Consider the following 19,692-nt stretch of genomic DNA (forward strand, 5'->3'; position numbering starts at 1 on the left):
TAAGAACATCTGTTATGTTTTCTGTCTCCAGCTCCCAAAACAATTGAAAAACAGCTCCAGAATGATACAAGCGAAAGGAGTGCCTTCTGTTATTTATAAAAAGCCCCTTTCAAACACACCTGAGTTTATGGTAATGAGGGAATTTTTAAGCAAACCCCCAAGGATAAGGGCTGGTAGCAAGTGAACCACCAGTGATTATAGAGTTGGAATTTTCAGCCCCACCCCTCAACCCCAGGGGAAAGGGCTGGAGTTTAAGTTAATCACTAATGGCCAACACTTTATCAGTCATGCCTACTCTAATGAAACCTCAAAAAAAAAAAAAAAATCCTAACCAAAAGGGTTTGGAGAGCTTCTGGGTTGGTGAACAAGAACACATCCATAGGTCAGGAGAGTGAGTGATGTACCCCAATCTCCACAGAGACAGAAGCTCCTATGCTCAGGACCCTTCTGGACCTCCCCTTATGTATCTCTCATTTGGCTCTTCGTTTATGTTCTTTAGTATATCCTTTGTAATAAATCAGTAATAACAATAAACTATTTCCCTGGTTCTATGAGCCATTCTAACTAAATATCCAGTTTGAAGAGAGGGTAATGGGAACCTGACAACTTGGGACTTACAATTGTTTTTTGAAATGGGGACAGTCTTGAGGGACTAAGTCCTTACCTTGCAGGGTCTGTGCTAACTCTTGGGGGTTAGTTTTAGAATTGCATTAAATTGTAGGACACCTCTCCAGGGTCTTCCAAGAACTGGAGAACGGCTTGGTGTGCAAAATCCCACACATCTGGTGTCAGAAGTATTGAGTATAGAGAGGAAATGGTGCTTTTCCTTTCAGATTTATCACAGAGTGAACACCTTCATGTAACTTTAGCCCAAATCAAGAAATAAAATATGGCCAACATGCCAGAATTGGCATGGTCTTCAGGGGCCCTCCCAATTATTGCTCTCCTTCTCTTCCCAAAACATAACTACTGCTATGGTTTTGGAATGTTGGTGAGGTCAGGAACCAATAACCAAGAAAAAATTCTCAAGACGTCTTTGGTGCAAAATGGTGGTTTTCTTAAAGCACAAGGACAGGACCCCTGGGCAGAAAGAGCTGCTGCATTAGGGTTATGGGGGATGACTGATTATATACTTGGAATTGGGGGAGTTAAGGGAGATTTGCAAAAGAACTTTCATGTGCTAAAGAAGACCTACAAGATATTGAAGATACTGGAGGCCTTGCCATTGTCAAGTTAGGGTTATTTTCCCCTCTAGTAAAGCATTGACATTAAGATAGTTGGGAGTTTCCTGATGAAACCTCACACATATCCCACCTAGGAGTGGGGATGGGTGTTTGCAGGTTGTCAGCTTGTGCTTTGTCCTCAGCTGGCCTTTTGCTCCCTAATCAACTACTATGTCTCAGTATAGGTTAGTTTTGCCCATTTTTAAACCTCTTTGTAAATGGAATCATGCAGTGTGTTATTTTAATAGCTTTATTGAGGTATAATTTGCATATCATATAATTGACCCATTTTAAATGTGCAATTCAAGAGTTTTTAGCATATTCACAGAGCTGTGCAGCCATCACCATAATCAATGCTGAACATTGACATCACTACAAAAAGAAACCCTGTGCCCATCAGTAGTCACTCCCCATTCCTTCCTAACCCTTCTACCCCCTGCCCCAGCACTAGGAACCATTTATCTACTTTTTGTCTTGTTGGGTCCCCAGTGTTGGGTCCCCCAATAATGGGTCCATGATCAAAAGAGTGAGACTGATACAAAGCAAAGGTCAAGGCCCTTACAGAGAGGATGACCCCTCCCTGCTTTCCAGACTAACTTTTATAGAGCAGGGTTTTTTTTTTTAAGATTTTATTTATTTATTTGACAGAGAGAGATCACAAGTAGATGGAGAGGAAGGCATAGAGAGAGAGAGGGAAGCAGGCTCCCCGCTGAGCAGAGAGCCCGACGCGGGACTCGATCCCAGGACCCTGAGATCATGACCTGAGCCGAAGGCAGCGACTTAACCCACTGAGCCACCCAGGAGCCCTATAGAGCAGTTTTATATATAACTTTTATATATAACTTTTATAGACCCTTTATAAAGGCCATGTGGTTGGGCCTGGCCACACACAGGTGGCTAACTGAATTACAATTCACCCCATAGTAGCTATGGAAACTAGCCTATCACCTTGGTAGCTAGGAGACAGTATGCGCCCCCACTGATTGAATGTCTCCACCTAACCTGACCCACCCTTGTATTTGGGCTGTTACCTGGGACTGGTTTCCCAGACTTGATTTTAAGTAAGTTCCCCTGGGGGGGGCAAGGTCAATTTAAGTTTTACTGCATAAACAACAAAATGGCTGTTCAACCGAGGTAGGGCCGCTCTGGCTAAATAGGCCCTTACAGTCTCTATAGATTTTTTTGTTCTGGATATTTCATGTAAGTAGGATCATACAATATACAGTTATTTGGGACTGCCTCTTTTTCTTAGCATAATGTTTCCAAGACTCATCCACATTATAGTACATATCTATATGTCGTTCCTTTTTATTGCTGAATAATATTTCATTATGCCATGCAGTGGACTGAATTGTATCCCCCAGAATTCATATACTGAAATCCATTGTGACTGTATTTGGAAATAGGGACTTTTAAAGAGATAATTAAGGTTATATGAGGTTGTAAGTGTAGAGGCCTAATCCAATATGACTAGTGTCCTTATAAGAAAATAAGATCAATGAATCTGAAGACAGAGCAATAAAGACTCTTTAAACTGAAGTACAGAGAAGTAAGGCTCAAAAATAATTAACAAAGCCTCAGTAGAGGGGCACCTGGGTGGCTCAGTGGGTTAAAGCCTCAGGTCATGATCCCAGGGTCCTGGGCTCAGGTCATGATCCCAGAGTCTTGGGATCGAGCCCCGAATCAGGCTCTCTGCTCAGTGGGGAGCCTGCTTCCCCTCTCTCTCTCTGCCTGCCTCTCTGCCTACGTGTGATCTCTGTCTATCAAATAAATAAATAAAATCCTTAAAAAAAAGCCTCAGTAGACTGTGAGACAATATCAAGAATTCTAATATATATATATATTAGAATTCTGGAAAGAGAGGGAGGAGGTAGAAAAAAATACTTGATAGAAGAAATGTGTCCAAATACGACACATATAAGTCCAAGAAGTTCAAAGTCATCAAGCAGTGTATGTATATGCTGCTGCTTGGGCTTCTTCTTCATATACATATATTAAGATGGAAAAGCATGTCAAAGATGCCTAGTTGATAACACTTTCTTGCATAACTGAGATTTGCTAAGAGGGTAGAAATTAAGTGTCTTCACTGAGGGAAAAAAAGAAATATGTGTGGTGATTGATGTGATAATTAACTAGATGGGCAGAATCCTTTTACAATGTGTGTGTCTTACAAATCATCACATTGAGCACTTTAAATATCTTATAATTTTGCCAATAAAGCTGGAAAGAAAAAACCATACTAAAGCACATCAAAATCAAATTGTTGAAAGATAGTGATGAAGAGAACATCTTAAAAGCACCAAAGGGGAAAAAAAGATTCAATAAATACAGAGAAACAAAAATAAACGTTACTGATGATTTCCCATCAGAAACAATACAATTAAACAAAACAAAAACACAGGGGAAAAAACTATCAACCTATAGTTCTCTATCCAACAAAAATATCCTGCAAAATTGAAGGTGAAATAAAAAGACATTCATAAATAAGAAAGGTAAGATTGGAGTAGGGTGGGCCCTTACTCCAATATGACTAGTATTGTCTTAGTTCTTTTAGGCTGTTATTAAAAAAATATATATCACAGGCCTGGTAGCTTATAAACACAGGAATTGGGACACCTGGGTCCCTGCATTGGGCTCCTTTCTCAGTGGGGAGCCTGCTTCTCCCTCTATGTGTGCTCCCTCCATCTCTCATTCTCTCTCAAATAAATAAAATCTTAAAAAAAAAAGTAAATAAACACAGGAATTTATTATTTATTTATTTAGTTTAAGCTTTTTAATTTATTTATTTAACAGACAGAGATCACAAGCAGGCAGAGAGGCAGAGGGCAAGAGAGACGGAGGAAGCAGGCTCCCTGCTGAGCAGAGAGCCAGATGTGGGGTTCAATCCAAGGACCCTGGGATCATGACCCGAGCTGAAGGCAGAGGCTTTAACCCACTGAGCCACCCAGCTGCCCCAGGAATTTATTTTTCATAGTTCTGGAGGCTGGAAAATCCAAGATCAAGGCACCAGCATGACTGCCTTCTGGTGAGGGCCGTTTTCCTATTTCGTAGCTGCTATCTCCCTGTTGTATCCTCACATGATGCAAGAGGCTAGGGATCTCTCTTGAGTCTCTTTTGTAAGGCACTAATCCTTTTCACTAGGCCTCCACCCTCCTGACCTCAGCACATTACAAAGGCCCTACCTCTAAAAACCTTTGGGGTTAGCTTTCAACATATACATTTTAGGGGGGTCACGTTTAAGTGTCTTCATAAGAAGAGACGAGACCCAGAGAGAGACACATAAGGGTAGACGGTTGTGTCAAGAGAAAGACAGATTGTAATCCGAGAGGCTATTAACCATGGAATGCCAAGGTTTGCTGAACTAAGAGATGTAAAGGATTCTCCCCTCAGGCTTCAGACTGATGATACCTGGTTTGCAGACTTCTGGTTTCCAGAAAATTCTTAAGACATATTCTTTTATGGCTTCAGCCACCCAGCTTATAGTACTTTGTTATGGCAGTGCTAAGAAACTAATATGCCATGTGTCCCTAGAGAAATGAAAATGTATATCCACAATATATTTGTATGTGAATATTCATAGAAGCTGCATTTATAATAGCTTGAACTAGAAACAAGCTAAGTTTCCATCAATAGGTGAATCAATTGACAAAGTGTGATATATTCATACAATATTACTCAGCATTAAAATTGAATATACCATGGATAAATACAACAAAATATACAAATTTCAAAAACATGCTAAGAACAAGACGTTATGCTGTATGATTCTGTTGAAGTTTGAAAATAGGCAAAACTTACCTATCATGAGAGATACTGGTTCTGTGATAATTATTCGGACAAAGGTTTGCTAAAACTCAGTGAGCTATATACTTAACTTTTAAAATTATGTAAACTAGGGGCGCCTGGGTGGCTCAGTGGGTTAAGCCGCTGCCTTTGGCTCAGGTCATGATCTCAGGGTCCTGGGATCGAGTCCCACATCGGGCTCTCTGCTCAGCAGGGAGCCTGCTTCCTCCTCTCTCTCTGCCTGCCTCTCTGCCTACTTGTGATCTTTGTCTGTCAAATAAATAAATAAAATCTTTAAAAAAAATTATGTAAACTATACCCAACACTGTTGATCAAAATATGCTGTAAAAACTTATAATGAATATTTGTAGCAGCTTTAGTCATAATAAACAAAAACTGGAAACAACCAAAATGTTGCCCATCAATTGATGAGTAGGTAGATAAATTGTGGTTTAGCCATATGTGTCAGTCTTCTGGGGCTATCAATGTGATTTTTGGAGTAGTGTCTGGAGCCAATAGGCAAGAAAGAATTCTTGAGACATCTCTGGCGCAAAAAGGTGGTTTTATTAAAACAAGGGGACCGGACTCCTGAGCAGAAAGCATGGCTAACACTTCAGGATTGTGAGTAGTAACTGATTATATACTTTGGGGTTGGGGAAAGTGAAGATAAGGGACGTTCCAAAAAGACTTTAATATGCTAAAGAAGACTCACAGGTTCCTGGAGGCCTTGCTATTGTCAAACTAGGGTTGTTCCCCCCACTCCTCCAGCAAAGCATTAACATTAAGAAAGTTAGGAGTGGGGCGCCTGGGTGGCTCAGTGGGTTAAAGCCTCTGCCTTCTGCTCAGGTCATGATCTCGGGGTCCTGGGATCAAGCCCCGCATCGGGCTCTCTGCTCAGCAGGGAGCCTGCTTCCCCATCTCTCTGCCTGCTATTCTGCCTACTTGTGATCTCTGTCAAATAAATAAATAAAATATTAAAAAAAAAATAAATTTAGGAGTTATTGTGCTCTGCCTATCTCAAGTATTTCTCAGTGGGGTGCAGGTTATAAAAGGACATTTAATTTTATCTACGTTTCTTTCTTCCTTTGTTTTCTACATCAGCTACCATGACAGAATACATATAGGCTGGGTGGCATTTCATTTTTCTCATAGTTTTGGTGGCTGGAAGTCCAAGATCAAGGTGTCGCAGGTTTGATTTCTCCTGAAATCTCTCTCCATGGCTTGCAGATTTCTATTGACTTCTTACTGTGTCCTCCATAGCCTTTTCTCTTGTACATGCACCTCTTTGGTGTCTCTTCTTGGAAGCACAGTAGTCATATTGGATTGGGGCCCCACCCTTATGACGTCATTTAACCTTTATTACCTCTTTTATGTCCCTACATCCATATATAGTCATAGTGGGAGTTAAGGCTTCACCATATGAATTCGTGAATGTTGGGGGAACAATTCAGTCCATAGCAATTTTTTTATAGTTTTCATTTCTGTCCTTATTTGTTCATGTTTTCCTTAAATCCTGACAATGTTTATAATAGCTCTTTTATTTTTTTATTTATTAAGATTTTACTTATTTATTTGACACACACACACAGAGACAGTGAGAGAGGGAATACAGGCCCCGGGAATGGGAGAGGGATAAGCAGGCTTCCTGCTGAGCAGAGAGCTCCATGTGGGGCTTGATCCCAGGACCCTGGGATCATGACCTGAGCTGAAGGCAGACGCTTAATCACTGAGCCACAGGCATCCCTAGAACATAGCTTTTTAAAAAACAGACTTTAAACACCATTAATTCTATCATATATGTCATATAAAGTTGTTTTGTTAGGGTTCGTAATCAAAGGAGCGAGACTGATACAAAGCAAAGGTCAAACAAAGTTTTATTTCACGCCAAGCATCGAGAATCAAACTGACCGGCCAGGGCCATCTCTTGCAAAGAGGCAACCCCTCCCAGCCTCACAAACTAACTTTTATAGAGGTAGTTTAGCCGGGCTATACACAGGTGGCCAATGAGATTGCAGTACACAGAGAAAACTGCACAGTCATGCTAAGTCTGCCACGCACAGAAAAAAACTGCTAGGTAACACACGGGTGGCCAATTGAATTTCACTTTACCCTAGTAGATATATGTGTGCCCCACTGATTGGATGTCTTCACCTGGCCTGACCCGCCCTTGTATCTAGGCTTTGCAAGTAAATTCCTCTGGGAGGGGCAGGGTCAATCTAAGTTTACTGCATGGGGTCAATCTAAGTTTACTGCATAAACACAAAATGACTCCCTCTGGCCAACCAGGCCCTTATATTCCCCCCTTTTCTTTGGAGATTAGTCAAATCCTTGCCTTTTCAGCCAGTTCTATGTTCTCTGGTTCTAAGGGGTTATATTGAGCATGTAAGTCTAACATTTTTATCGCTCTAGTTTTCTTTTGTACCAATGACACTAGTGCACATGAGTGTCACATGAGTGACATCGGCTGATGAGTTAGCCATTTACCACTTCATCTAATTTCCTACCTATACTTTACATAACAGGCAATAATAAGAGCAACAATAAACTCATAGTCTTTTGAGTCTTAGCTTTAGTCCATGGTCAGTGGGGTCCATTGGCTGAGGCTTCCACCTCTGGGGGGCGTCTTCATCCTCAGCTCGATTGACGTGACCCACGTGAATCCAGGCCCTGATGCCTTCTACTTTTATCGCTGTGGGGGTGGTCAGGATAACAGTAAATGGTCCCTTCCAGTGAGGCTCCAAGTTCCCCACTTGATAGCGATGTATCCAAACCAAGTCCCCCAGTTGGTAAGGATGTGGTTCCACCTCTGTCTCCGTCCCAGTGTGGGCAGTCCAGATCCCTGCATGGGCTTTTTTAAGACAGACTGTAATGCCTGCAGTGACTGGAGTATAGACTGATCAGTAATTTCTGCTAGGGCAACCTCTTGTAGCCGAGGACAGAGTGGGGGGGGGGGGTGTCTCCCAAACATTATTTCAAATTTCAAATGCGGTCACCTTGTTTAAATAGGGTGTACACCATGCCCTGAGGAGGGATAAAGGAAGGAGATCCACCCATCCACTGCCAGTCTTCAGAATTAGTTTTGACAAGGTCTCTTTAAGAGTCTGGTTCATTCTCTCTACTTGCCCGGAACTCTGGGGCCAATAGGCACAATGTAGTTTCCAATTTGTGCCCACAGCCTTGGCCAATGTCTGTGAGACTGAGCTTACAAATGCAGGGCCACTGTCTGACCCAATTGCGAGAGGCAGCCCAAACCTAGGAATTATTTCTTCTAGTAGCCTCTGTTGCCTACCACTCCTGCTGTCTCATGTATGGTAGAAAAAGCCTCTACCCAGCCTAAAAGGTATCTACAAAAACTAATATATACTTTTGCCCATATTTTCCGAGTTTCATTTCTGTAAAATCTATTTCCCAATAAATTCCTGGTTTTTTACCTCTTTCTCTTTTCCCTCTTCCCATTCTAGTTCCTCCCACATTAACTGCCTGGCATTGAGCACATCTTTCAACTACATCCTGAACCATATACCCTAATTTAGAAACCTGGAATTGCTTGCCTATAAGGTCCTTGAGTTTGCGTGACCCCAAATAAGTACCCTGATGTATCTGCTCTACTAACTTCTTACTTAGTCTTTTTCCCTCTTCCCATTCTAGTTCCTCCCACATTAACTGACTGGCATTGAGCACATCTATCAACTATATCCTGAACCATACGTCCTAATTTAGAAACCTGGAACCTCTTGCCTTTAAGTTCCTTGAGTTTGCGTGACCCCAAATGAGTACCCTGATGTATCTGGTTTACTAACTTCTTACCTAGTCTTCGAGGAAGAATTAACTTTCCTCTTTTAGTCTTAGCCCAGTCACCTTCATAGTCTAATTTAGCCCATTTTTGTAAAGACTTTAAATCTTCCTCTGAATAGTCTGGTTTTTCTGGTAGGGCTAGAGCTGGGAGTATAACCAGCTCTTGCACTGTTTCTCAGGCTGCTTGCTTTGCGGCTCGATCTGCTAATTGGTTTCCTTTTGTAATCAGATCAGTCCCCTTTTGGTGTCCTGAGCAATTCATAACAGCCACCTCTTTTGGGTCCCAAATAGCCTGGAGGAGAACCAATATTTCTCCTCTGTTTTAATTCCTTTTCCTTCTGCTTTTAATAGACCCCTTTCTATATAAATAGCCCCATGTATATGGAGAATAGCAAAGGCATACCTGCTGTCCGTATAGATGTTGGCGGTTTTACCTTTGGCCATCTGCAGTGCCTTAGTGAGTGCAATCAGTTCCGCTTTTTGTGCAGAAGTTCCACGTGGCAGGGCTGCTGTCCAGAGTTCCTGCTCAGGAGAAACCACTGCAGCCCCCGTACCTCTTTCCGTCGACCATGTAGCTACTCCCATCTGTGAACAGAGTCATCTCGGCATCCGGGAGGGGAATGTCTCTGAGATCCAGCATTATTCCACGAGACGTGTGGATGGTCAGCCAGCTCCTCTGGCAGCAGTGTAGCTGGATTTAGTACCACCAGGGGCTGGAAGGTCACTCTTGGTTCATTGAGGAGGAGGGCCTGAAACCCTGTCACTCGGGTTTTCATCATCCAACAGTCAGGTGGAGTCCGGAGAAGGACCTGGATACGTGGGTGGTGGTCAAGATGAGATTTTGACCCAAAGTCAAAATTTGCATCCTTGCAAAGTCAAACCTTGCATCCTTGACCAGGAGGGCCGTGGCAGCAATTATGCAAAGGCACGGGGGTGGGGGGAACCCAGTTGCTACTGGATCTAGTTTCTTGCTAAGATAGGCTACTGGCCTTTGCCAAGGCCCCAGAGTCTGAGTTAAAACTCCTTTGGTCACCCCTGCTTTTTCATCCACATACAAGTGGAAGGGCTTGGTAACATCTGGGATGGCCAATGCTGGGGCACTCAGTAAGGCTGTTTGTAATTCCCCAAATGCTCCTTCTGCCTCAGCTGTCCACTCTATCACAGTGAGCCCTCCTTTTGCCAGTTCGTAGAGAGGTAGGGCAATCTCCGCAAACCACGGTATCCACAGCCTACAGTAGCCTACCGTCCCAAGAAACTCCCTCACTTGTCGGGACATGGTGGGGCGGGGGTATCGGGTGATCACCTGTTTCCTGGACTCAGACAGTGAACGCACTCCTTTGTGGATATCAAAGCCTAAATAAGTGGCGTGGCTCTGACAGAGCTGTGCTTTCTTCGCTGGCACCTGACACCCTTTTCCTGCAGAGTCTGTAAGAGAGCTCTCGTCCTCCCGCAAACATGACTCATAGTCCTCAGCAGCTACTAGCAAGTCATCAACGTACTATAACAGAGTGACTCCTGGGTTGGAGGTTCTGTACTCATGAAAATCCTCATGTAGGGCCTCGTCGAAGATAGTGGGCGAATTCTTGAACCCTTGGGAAGTCTTGTCCAGGTGAACTGACTTTGGAATCCTTCCTGTGGGTCAGACCACTCAAAAGCAAAAAGGTGCTGAGAACTCCTTTGCTAAAACATGCAGAAAAAATGCATCCTTGAGATCTAAGATGGTATACACAGTTCTTTTGGGGCCCAGGAGGGAGAGTAGGGTATAGGGGTTAGGCACTGTCGGGTGGATATCTTCAACCCATTTGTTAACTTCCCGCAAGTCCTGGACGGATTGGTACTCCCCAGTCTCAGCCTTCTTGATGGGCAGCAAAGGTGTGTTCCATGGAGATTTGCAAGGAACTAGGATCCCGTCTCCTCAGAGGTGGTTAATGTGTTTTCTGATCCCTTCCTTTGCTTCCCAGGGTAGGGGGGTACTGCCAAATGCAAACAGCCATAGCTGTTGCCTTTAATTGTACCACCACTGGAGGTTGTTCCTTGGCCAAGCCAGGGAGCTTCCCTTCTGCCCAGACTTCAGGAATCTCATCCTGTAGGATTTGGAGAAGGCTCCCCCACTTTGTCTCCTCTGGTTTTGAGACTGGCTTGTAAAAGAGGTAGTTATCTACTGCTGCCATAAGCACTCATACAGTGGGTTGTCTCTAGGTTACAGTCATGCCTCCTTCCGAGAACTGAATGCCAGCTCTTAACTTGTGGAGGAGATCTCTTCCCATCAAGTTATATGGGGCATTAGGGAGGACCAAAAATTGATGTTTAAACTATTCCTGAGGCCAAATTTAAAGTCCTTTCTGTTGCCCATTTATGTCTCTCTGTGCCATTTGCTCCTTGTACCCAGACTTCCTCTCCAAGTAGTTTTCCCATAGGTTTAAGTAATGATGAAAATTGGGCTCCCGTGTCCATCAAAAAAATCAACGGATTTCCCTTCAACTTTAATTTTTACTCCAGTGGCCAGCATTGCCGTCTTCTTTTGGGGGCACTCCATGGCCCAATGTCCTTTTTCCTTACAGTAAGCACACTGATCTGAATCTAAGTCTTCCCACCTGCCTTCTCTGTGCTTAGGCTTTTCCTTCCATTTACTATCCCCTACCCATCTCCTCCTCGCCTCATGTAATGCCAAAACCTTAACCAGTTTTTTCCTCTGTTTTTCATCCTCTTGTGCATCCCTGTTGTTAAACACCTTTTCTGCTATTCCCACTAACTCAGTCAGATTCTTCCCTTCAAATCCTTCAATTTTCTGAAGTTTCCTATATCTGGGGCTGACTGACTGACAAAGCAAGATCGTCTAAGTGAGCCATCATGCAATTTCCCTGAAGTTTACCTCAAGTTGTCTAGCTTAAGTAAACAAACATTTAAAGACAATCAAATCTAGAATTTAACATCCATAAAAGTGTGTTATTAAAACACAATTTTTCTCTCTAAATAACCCTCGTTTTCAGAGATAGCCAAACCAGGACTAATTTATTTGAAAAACAAGTCCACTTTTAACAAGCTTGGCCTAATTATTTACATAAGCTCAGCAAAAACAGTGAGGGATCATATAAATCTTTTAGAATCTGCTCTGCTGGAGCTTCTCATAAGGAATCTCTAGGTTGAACTTATGATAGCCTCTCCAGGCCAGAAGCCAAGCTACATACTTGCCATCAGACATGCCTGCAATATCTGTCAATTTGGGCAAATTCCTCTTCCTGAGGCCTCCAAAGAATCCTGAGGTTCCTGCACCTTCCAGGAAGTAACATCCTTTACTCACCTGGTGAGGCTGCTGGCAACTCTTTAAGCAAGGTATCAGGCCAACAGTTCCAAAGGGCTTTACATTTCCAGGTTTTATAAAGTCAGCCTTAGTTCCTTTAAGCTATCTAGTCATATCTGAGTCTTTTTTTTTCTTAAGTATGATAATGAGTTTACTAGGTTTCCCTCCCATCATGAATGATGTCTCAGACAAAGGGAGGGGGATCTTTCAGAAGCTGTCCTGCTTGCGTCCCTCGTGGGAACTTAGGAGCGTCTTAGCTAAGGTCTGTCCGCATAAACCCCGCACCAGACTACTCCGTGGAGTAGATGACTGTTATGCCATATGACGCCCCATGAGACTCAGGGTGCAGCCCACTCAGACTTTGTAGTAGAAGCGGTGGAGCCATACAGACACATTCGCACAGTCAGGCACTCTTCAGATTCAAACAGGTTGGACATCCTCCCCTTTGGGTATCCCTGGCTAATGGGAGGTGATCAGTCTCCCCCCACCCCCTTCCATTCTTTTACGAATGGATTTAGCTCCGACAGTGGCCTCGGGGCTGTTTTTCTCTCTTTTTACATATCTCCTACTTTTTACATACAGAGTTGCTTTTCTCATTTCCATCAGTCTTAATTACACTTAACAGAATTTTGTACTCTTAGAAATACCTTAACCTCTATTGAAGACTAAATATAAACCAATTGTGAGTTGTTACAACAGAATTCTTTAGATGGCAAATTTATCAATCAGTTAAGCATAGAACATATTCACCAGCAGATTTCAAAAGCACAAACCCAGTTCAGCAGCCAACACTCTAGCATTTTATCCCATTTGGTTAAGACCTAGATGTCCAACAAATCTAATTCCATTTGTCATTCAAGCAACCCTTCACAGTTTCAGGTTACCAAAGACTTCGGAAGCCACTTTAACAATTACCTATTAAAACCTTGAGACAGGATGCCTGGGTGGCTCAGTGGGTTAAGCCGCTGCCTTCAGCTAAGGTCATGATCTCAGGGTCCTGGGATCGAGTCCCGCATCTGCTCAGCAGGGAGCCTGCTTCCTCCTCTCTCTCTCTCTGCCTACTTGTGATCTCTCTCTGTCAAATAAATAAATAAAATCTTAAACAAAAACAAAAACCTTGAGACAGACAAATAACCATCTCCACTTCAGATGTCATGCTCTCCTGCCAGCAAGGGGGAGGGACTTGGCAGTCCATGTCGGGCCAGAGAAGGCAAGGAATTCCCCAAAACAAAGGGAGTTTCAGCAGCTGCTTGGGAATATTCCTTAAAGTCTCTGTCCTGAGGTCGGTTTATCCTGTAGTGCCAGTTCAGCTTACCAAAAGTGGCCCACTAGGCATTCATATTCCATGCCCAGCTCCAATGAGCATCAGCATTGGGCACCTTAACATGGCATTAGACTAACCCCAGTTGGCTCCAGTCATAGCCCTTAACACATGAAATGAGTGAGCGAGAAGCCTCACATCTATTATGAGGAACGGAGAGATGAAAGTCAGAGTCCCTTTACTCTCTGCTTGCCCCATTCCTTCAGTCGTAACAAACAACACAACAGACAACAAAAGGACCAGGCAAAGACAAGCAGGCCCAACTATTCTTACCCATAACCCGCCACTGGTGGGGGCTTTCTTTATCCCCCAACTTCCCAGGGGGAGTCAAACCCCCCCCCAACTGCCCAGGGGGACTCGAACCCCCCCAACCGTCTAGGGGGACTCGAACCTCCCATCCATCTACCAGCAGAGGGATGGGGTGTTTCCGCATCCACTCCAGCCCGGGGGAGCATGGCTGCATCCAGTTTATCCCCTTTGGGCCATACCCTGGAGCTCCAACCAGACAGACAGGTAGGATCCCGTGATTTTACCTCCGGAGGCTTTTCCCAAAAATTCCGATGCTGGCTCAGTTCTCGTCGTTTGAATCTGGGTGCTCCCTCCAATGTGAGGATCTGTAATCAAAGGAGCGAGACTGATACAAACCGAAGGTTAAGCAAAGCTTCATTTCGCGCCAAGCATCGAGAATCAAACTGACCGGCCAGGGCCATCTCTTGCAAAGAGGGGACCCCTCTCAGCCTCACAAACTAACTTTTATAGAGGTAGTTTAGCTGGGCTATACACAGGTGGCCAATGAGATTGCAGTACACAGAGAAAACAGCACAGTCATGCTAAGTCTGCCACACACAGAAAAAAACTGCTAGGTAACACACGGGTGGCCAATTGAATTTCACTTTACCCTAGTAGATATATGCGCGCCCCACTGATTGGATGTCTTCACCTGGCCTCACCTGCCCTTGTATCTAGGCTTTGCAAGTAAGTTCCTCTGGGAGGGGCAGGGTCAATCTAAGTTTACTGCATAAACACAAAATGACTGCCTCTGGCCAACCAGGCCCTTACAGTTTCTCCTGATTAGTTTTTCTCCTGAGTATAGGTCACATTTTCTTGGTATTTCAGTATCTAGAGAATTTCCTAAAAAGAAGTTCACCCATGTGAAGTGACAATTCTGTGGATTTTACTATATTCACTGTAAGGGCCTATTTAGCCAGAGGATTCCATCTTGGATTAAACAGTCATTTTGTTGTTTACGCAGTAAAACTTAAACTGTCCTTGCCCCTCTTCCCCCCAGGGGACTTACTTAAAAACAAGTCCCAGAAACCGGTCCCAGGTAACAAAGCCCAAATACAAGGATGGGTCAGGCCAGGTGGAGACATTCAGTCAGTGGGGGCACATACTGTCTCCTAGCTACCAAGGAGTATGGGCCCCACCTTTTGGGCACCAATTCTGACCAAGGTGATAGGCTAGTTCAAATGTCTACTATAGGGTAAATTGTAATTCAGTTGGTCACTTATGTGTGACCTAGCATGACTGTGTAGCTTTCTGTGTGTTACAATCTCATTGGCCACCTGTGCGTGGCCAGGCCCAGCCACATGGCCTTTGCCCTTAAAAAGCTAGTCTGTGGGGGCAGAGAGAGGTCGCCTTCTCTGTAAGAGGGGTGACCCTGAACGTTTGGTTTGATTCTTGATGCTTGGCGCGAAATAAAGCTTTGCTTGACCTTTGCTTTGTATCAGTCTCGCTCCTTTAATCACAGGCCCATTATTGGGGGACCTTTTATTCACAAAGTTTTATAACCATCACCAAATCTAAGTTTAGAACATTTTAGTTCACCCAAAAGGAAATCCCAAACCATTAGTCACTCTCCATTCCTTTCATGCCCCCAGCCTTAAACAACCACTAATCTACTTCTTAGCTCTATAAATTTGCCTACTCTCTCCATTGTCTAGTAATACTGATTTGATGCTGGTGATTACAACTGTTACATTGTTGATTTTATGGATTTGGGTGTGTTCCTTTAAAAATGTCAAGTTTTGGGTGGTTGTGTGGCCAAGTGGTCTAAGGTGCTGGATTTAGGGGGGAGAAATGTTGAATTTTATCCTGGTAGGCTCTTTAGTATGAGTTAGAATGTCCTTTCAAGGCTTGTTATTAAGCTTTGTAATGGTGGCTCTCAAGTAGCCTTTTCTGTAGGTCTAATTTAGTCCTACTGAATGTATCGGGTCAATAAAGTCAACACGTCTCCCAACAAGATCTCTCAACACCAAAGTCTCTCTGATGGTTGTTCAGCTTATAGTTCTCCAGTAGGCTTTCTTTGCTTAGCCTCATGGAGTCTCATCTTACTTCTGCAAAGCATTGTATTTGGCCCAAGACATAAGGAAACTCCTATGCAGATTTCTGGATCTCATTCTTTGCACCGTTTCCATATGTCTAGTATTCTGCTCTGTAACTTTTAGCTGCCTCAGTTTCTATAGGCTCTGACTTTTTTCTCCTCAGATCATCAACTCTGCCAGGCTTTACTTGGGATCCCCCCCCCCTTTTTTTAAAGATTGTATTTATTTGAGGGGTGCCTGGGTGGCTTAGTTGGTTAAGCATCTGCCTTTGGCTCAGGTCATGATCCCAGGACTTGATCCCTCAGGGCTCTCTGCTTAGTGGGTGTCTGCTGTCCCTCTCCATCTGCCTGCCACTCCTCCTGTTTGTGCTCTCTCTCTGTTTCAAAAAATAAAATCTAAAAAAAAATATTTATTTAACATCTTTTAAAAAAATCTTTAAAAAAAAGATTTTATTTATTTGAGAAAGATAGAATATGAGCAGAGGGGAAGGTCAGAAGGTGAGGGAGGGGACTGCCCACTGAGTGGGGAGCCCCGTGTGGGGCTCCATCCCAGGACCCCAAGATCATGACCTGAGCTGAAGGCAGATGCTTAACCAACTGAGACTCCTTGGCTTCTCTCTCTCTCTCTCTCTCTTTTTAAATTTTATTTAAAGATTTTATTTATTTATTTGACAGAGAGAGATAACAAGTAAGCGCAGAGAAAGAGAGAGAGAGAGAGAGAGAGGAGGAGGAAGCAGGCTCCCAGCCAAGCAGAGAGCCCAATGTGGGACTCGATCCCTGGACCCTGAGATCATGACCTGAGATGAAGGCAGAGGCTTAACCCACTGAAGCACCAGGCACTCACTTTTTAAAAATTTTTATTTTTTTATTTTTTAAAGATTTTATTTATTTATTTGACAGTGAGAGAGGGAACATAAGCAGAAGGAGTGATAGAGGGAGAAGCATGCTTCCTGCCGAGCAGGAGCCTAATGGAGGGCTCGATCCCAGAGCCCTGGGATCATGACCTGAGCTGAAGGCATACACCTAAGGACAGAGCCACGCAGTTGCCCCCCAGCTTTTTTTTTTTTTTTTTTTTTTAAGATTTATCTATTTATTAGTGGGAGATGGGAGAGGTAGAGGGAAAGGGAGAGAATCTCAACCAGACTACTTGCTGAGGGTGGAGCCTGATATGGAGCTTGATCCCATGACCCTGAGATCATGAACTGAGTAGAAACCAAGAGTCCAACACTTAACCAACTGAGCCATCCAGTCACTGTGTCCTCTCTATGCTCATATTTGGTAAATGCTACCAGGAATAAAGCTATGGAAATTGTAGGGCTCACTTCATTTTTCTCCCCTTCTCTCAGTAATCAGTGTACTGTGCTGCCTGTGGTCCGATGACTGAAAATAACTATTTCACACTTGTTATGTTAGATCCATGATCAAAGGAGTGAGACTGATACAAAGCAAAGGTCAAGCAAAACTTTATTTCGAGCCAAGTATCGATCAAACCGACTGGTCGGGGCAGCCTCTTACAGAGAGGGCGACCCCTCCTGGCCTCACAAACTAACTTTTTTTTTTTTTTTTAATAGATTTATTTATTTAATTATTTGACAGATCACAAGTAGGCAGAGAGGTAGGCAGAGAGAGAGAGAGGAGGAAGCAGGCTTCCCACAGAGCAAAGAGCCTGATGCTGGGCTCAATCCCAGGACCCTGAGATCATGACCTGAGCCGAAGGCAGAGGCTTTAACCCACTGAGTCACCCAGGTGCCCCACACAGACTAACTTTTATAGAGCAAAGGCCATGTGGTTGAACCTGGCCACACACAAGGTGGCCAATGAGATTGTAACACAAAGAGAAAGTTGCATAGTCATGCTAGGACACACACTGGTGGCCAATTGAATTACAATTCACCCTATAGTAGATATTTGAACTAGCCTATTACCTTGGTCAGAATTGGCACCCAAAAGGCACCTAAAAGGCACCCAAAAGGCAGGGCCCACATTTTTAGGGAGATAGTGATTGGATGTCTCCACCTGGCCTGACCTGACCTTGTATTTGGGCTCTGTTACCTGGGACTGGTTGACCATATTTTACTAGTTTCCAGGACTTGCTTTTAAGTAAGTCCCCTGGCGGGGGTGGCAGGGTCAGTTTAAGTTATACTGAATAAACAACAAAATGGCTGTTCAACCGAGATGGAGCTGCTCTGGCTAAATAGGCCATTACAGTTATAGTTATCTAGTTGCATATGATGGGAGGTTTAGTCTGATATCAGTTACTCTGTCATGGCTAGACGTGTGTATTTTTTTTTAAGATTTTTAATTTTTTAAATTTTATTTGACAGATGGAGATCACAAGTAGGCAGAAAGGCAGGCAGAGAGAGGAAGGAAAGCAGACTCTCTTCCGAACAGAGAGCCCGATGCCGGGCTCGATCCCAGAACCCTGGGACCATGACCCGAGCCACGGCAGAAGCTTTAAACACTGAGCCACCCAGGCTCAGTGTGTATTATTTTTTGACTGGTTCCTTTTTGCCCAATATTATGTTTGTAAGACTCACGCTTTTTAAAAATTTATTTATTTTTAAAAATTTATGTATTTATTTATTTATTTTTAAGTATTCTATACCCTCAATGTGGGGCTCGAACTCACAACCCCTAGACCAAAAGTCACATGTTCTGCTAAGTCAGCCAGGCACCCCTCATGCTTGTTGAGTGAAATATTTAGCTCACTTTTTATTTCCGTTTGGTATTCCATAACAGAATATATCACAATTTACTTATACATTCTATTGTTGGACATTTGAGTAGTTTCCATTTTGGAGCTATTCTAAGTAATACTGCTATAAACATTCTTGTACCTGTCTTTTGGTACATGAATTCCTGTCGAGTATAGATCTAGAAATGGAATTGCTGGATGGGTTATGTACATTGTCAGGTTTACATGTACTGCCAGTTAGTTTTATGAAATAGTTGCACCAATTTTCATGCTCATGTATGGAAACCCAGTGACTCCATGCTTCAGCATCTGGTACTGTCAACTTTTTCAATGTTAGGCATTCTGGTGGGTGTGTTTTAGCTTATACTTTCCAGTGTCCAATGCAGTTGATCAACTTTTCTTATGTTTATTGCCCTTCTGTATATCTATTGGCCTATTCATATCTTTTGCCCACTTTTCTGTTGGATTGTCTGATTTTTTCTTTTATTAATTGATCAGTTAGTCAGTTATTTTTTCGTTCTGGATTCCAGTCCTTTGTCAGTTATAAAATGCACATATCTTATTTCCACTCTGGCTTGCCTTTTTTATCCTCTTAACAGTGTATTTTGATGAACAGAGGTTCTTAATTTTAATGTAGATTTTGTCTTCATTAAATTAATTTAAAGTTATCCAATTTATCCATGTTTTCATTTTGATGTCTTCTATTTGAAATCTTTAATACTTCAAGGTCATGAAACCATTTTTCTTCTCTTTTTTTTTAATTTAGAAGGTTTATTACTTTACCTATCACATTTAGATCTGAAGCACACCTAGAAATAATTTTTGGATTAGTGTAAAGAATCAATATTAACTTCTTCTCCATATGGATATACAATCGAACAAATCCCATTTATTGCAAAGACTGTCCTTTTCTCACTGCTCTGCAGTGCACGTTTGTCACTAATTGAGTTTGCATGTTTATAAATATCTATTTCTATTCTTTATTCTTCCTCATTGGTCTATGTATCTATTCTTGTGCCCATACCACATTCGTAGTTACTGTAGCTTTATAATAAGTGTATCATATAGTGTGAGTCCTCCACCTCTGTTCTTCAAGTTTAACTGTGCTATTCTAGGCCATGTGCATTTTTTAAAATAGATTTTATTTATTCATTTCAGAGACAGAGAGAGCACAAGTAGGCATATCAGCAGGCAGAGGGAGAGGGAGAAGCGGGCTCTTTGAGGAGCAGGAAGCCCGATGTGGGACTCGAT

General features: G+C 43.0%; 1 protein-coding gene across 3 annotated transcripts in view; it reads right to left on the reverse strand.

Moving 5' to 3' along the window:
* Positions 1 to 14,348, reverse strand: part of SMCO1 (single-pass membrane protein with coiled-coil domains 1) — a 28,843-nt gene extending 14,495 nt beyond the window's left edge. Inside the window, exons 1-2 of one of the 3 annotated variants that reach the window (XM_059163027.1) lie at positions 14,121 to 14,348; positions 13,957 to 14,037 (exon numbers count right to left, since the gene is read on the reverse strand). The gene's annotated coding sequence lies outside the window, so the exon portion shown is untranslated. Of the gene's footprint in view, positions 1 to 13,017; positions 13,153 to 13,956; positions 14,038 to 14,120 lie in introns of those variants that run through there. The other 2 variants (XM_059163029.1, XM_059163031.1) reach the window with 2 other exon arrangements.
* Between the last annotated feature and the right edge of the window lie 5,344 nt (positions 14,349 to 19,692).

The sequence above is a fragment of the Mustela lutreola genome, chromosome 2 (assembly GCF_030435805.1).
Source record: "Mustela lutreola isolate mMusLut2 chromosome 2, mMusLut2.pri, whole genome shotgun sequence".
Lineage (NCBI taxonomy): Eukaryota > Metazoa > Chordata > Mammalia > Carnivora > Mustelidae > Mustela > Mustela lutreola.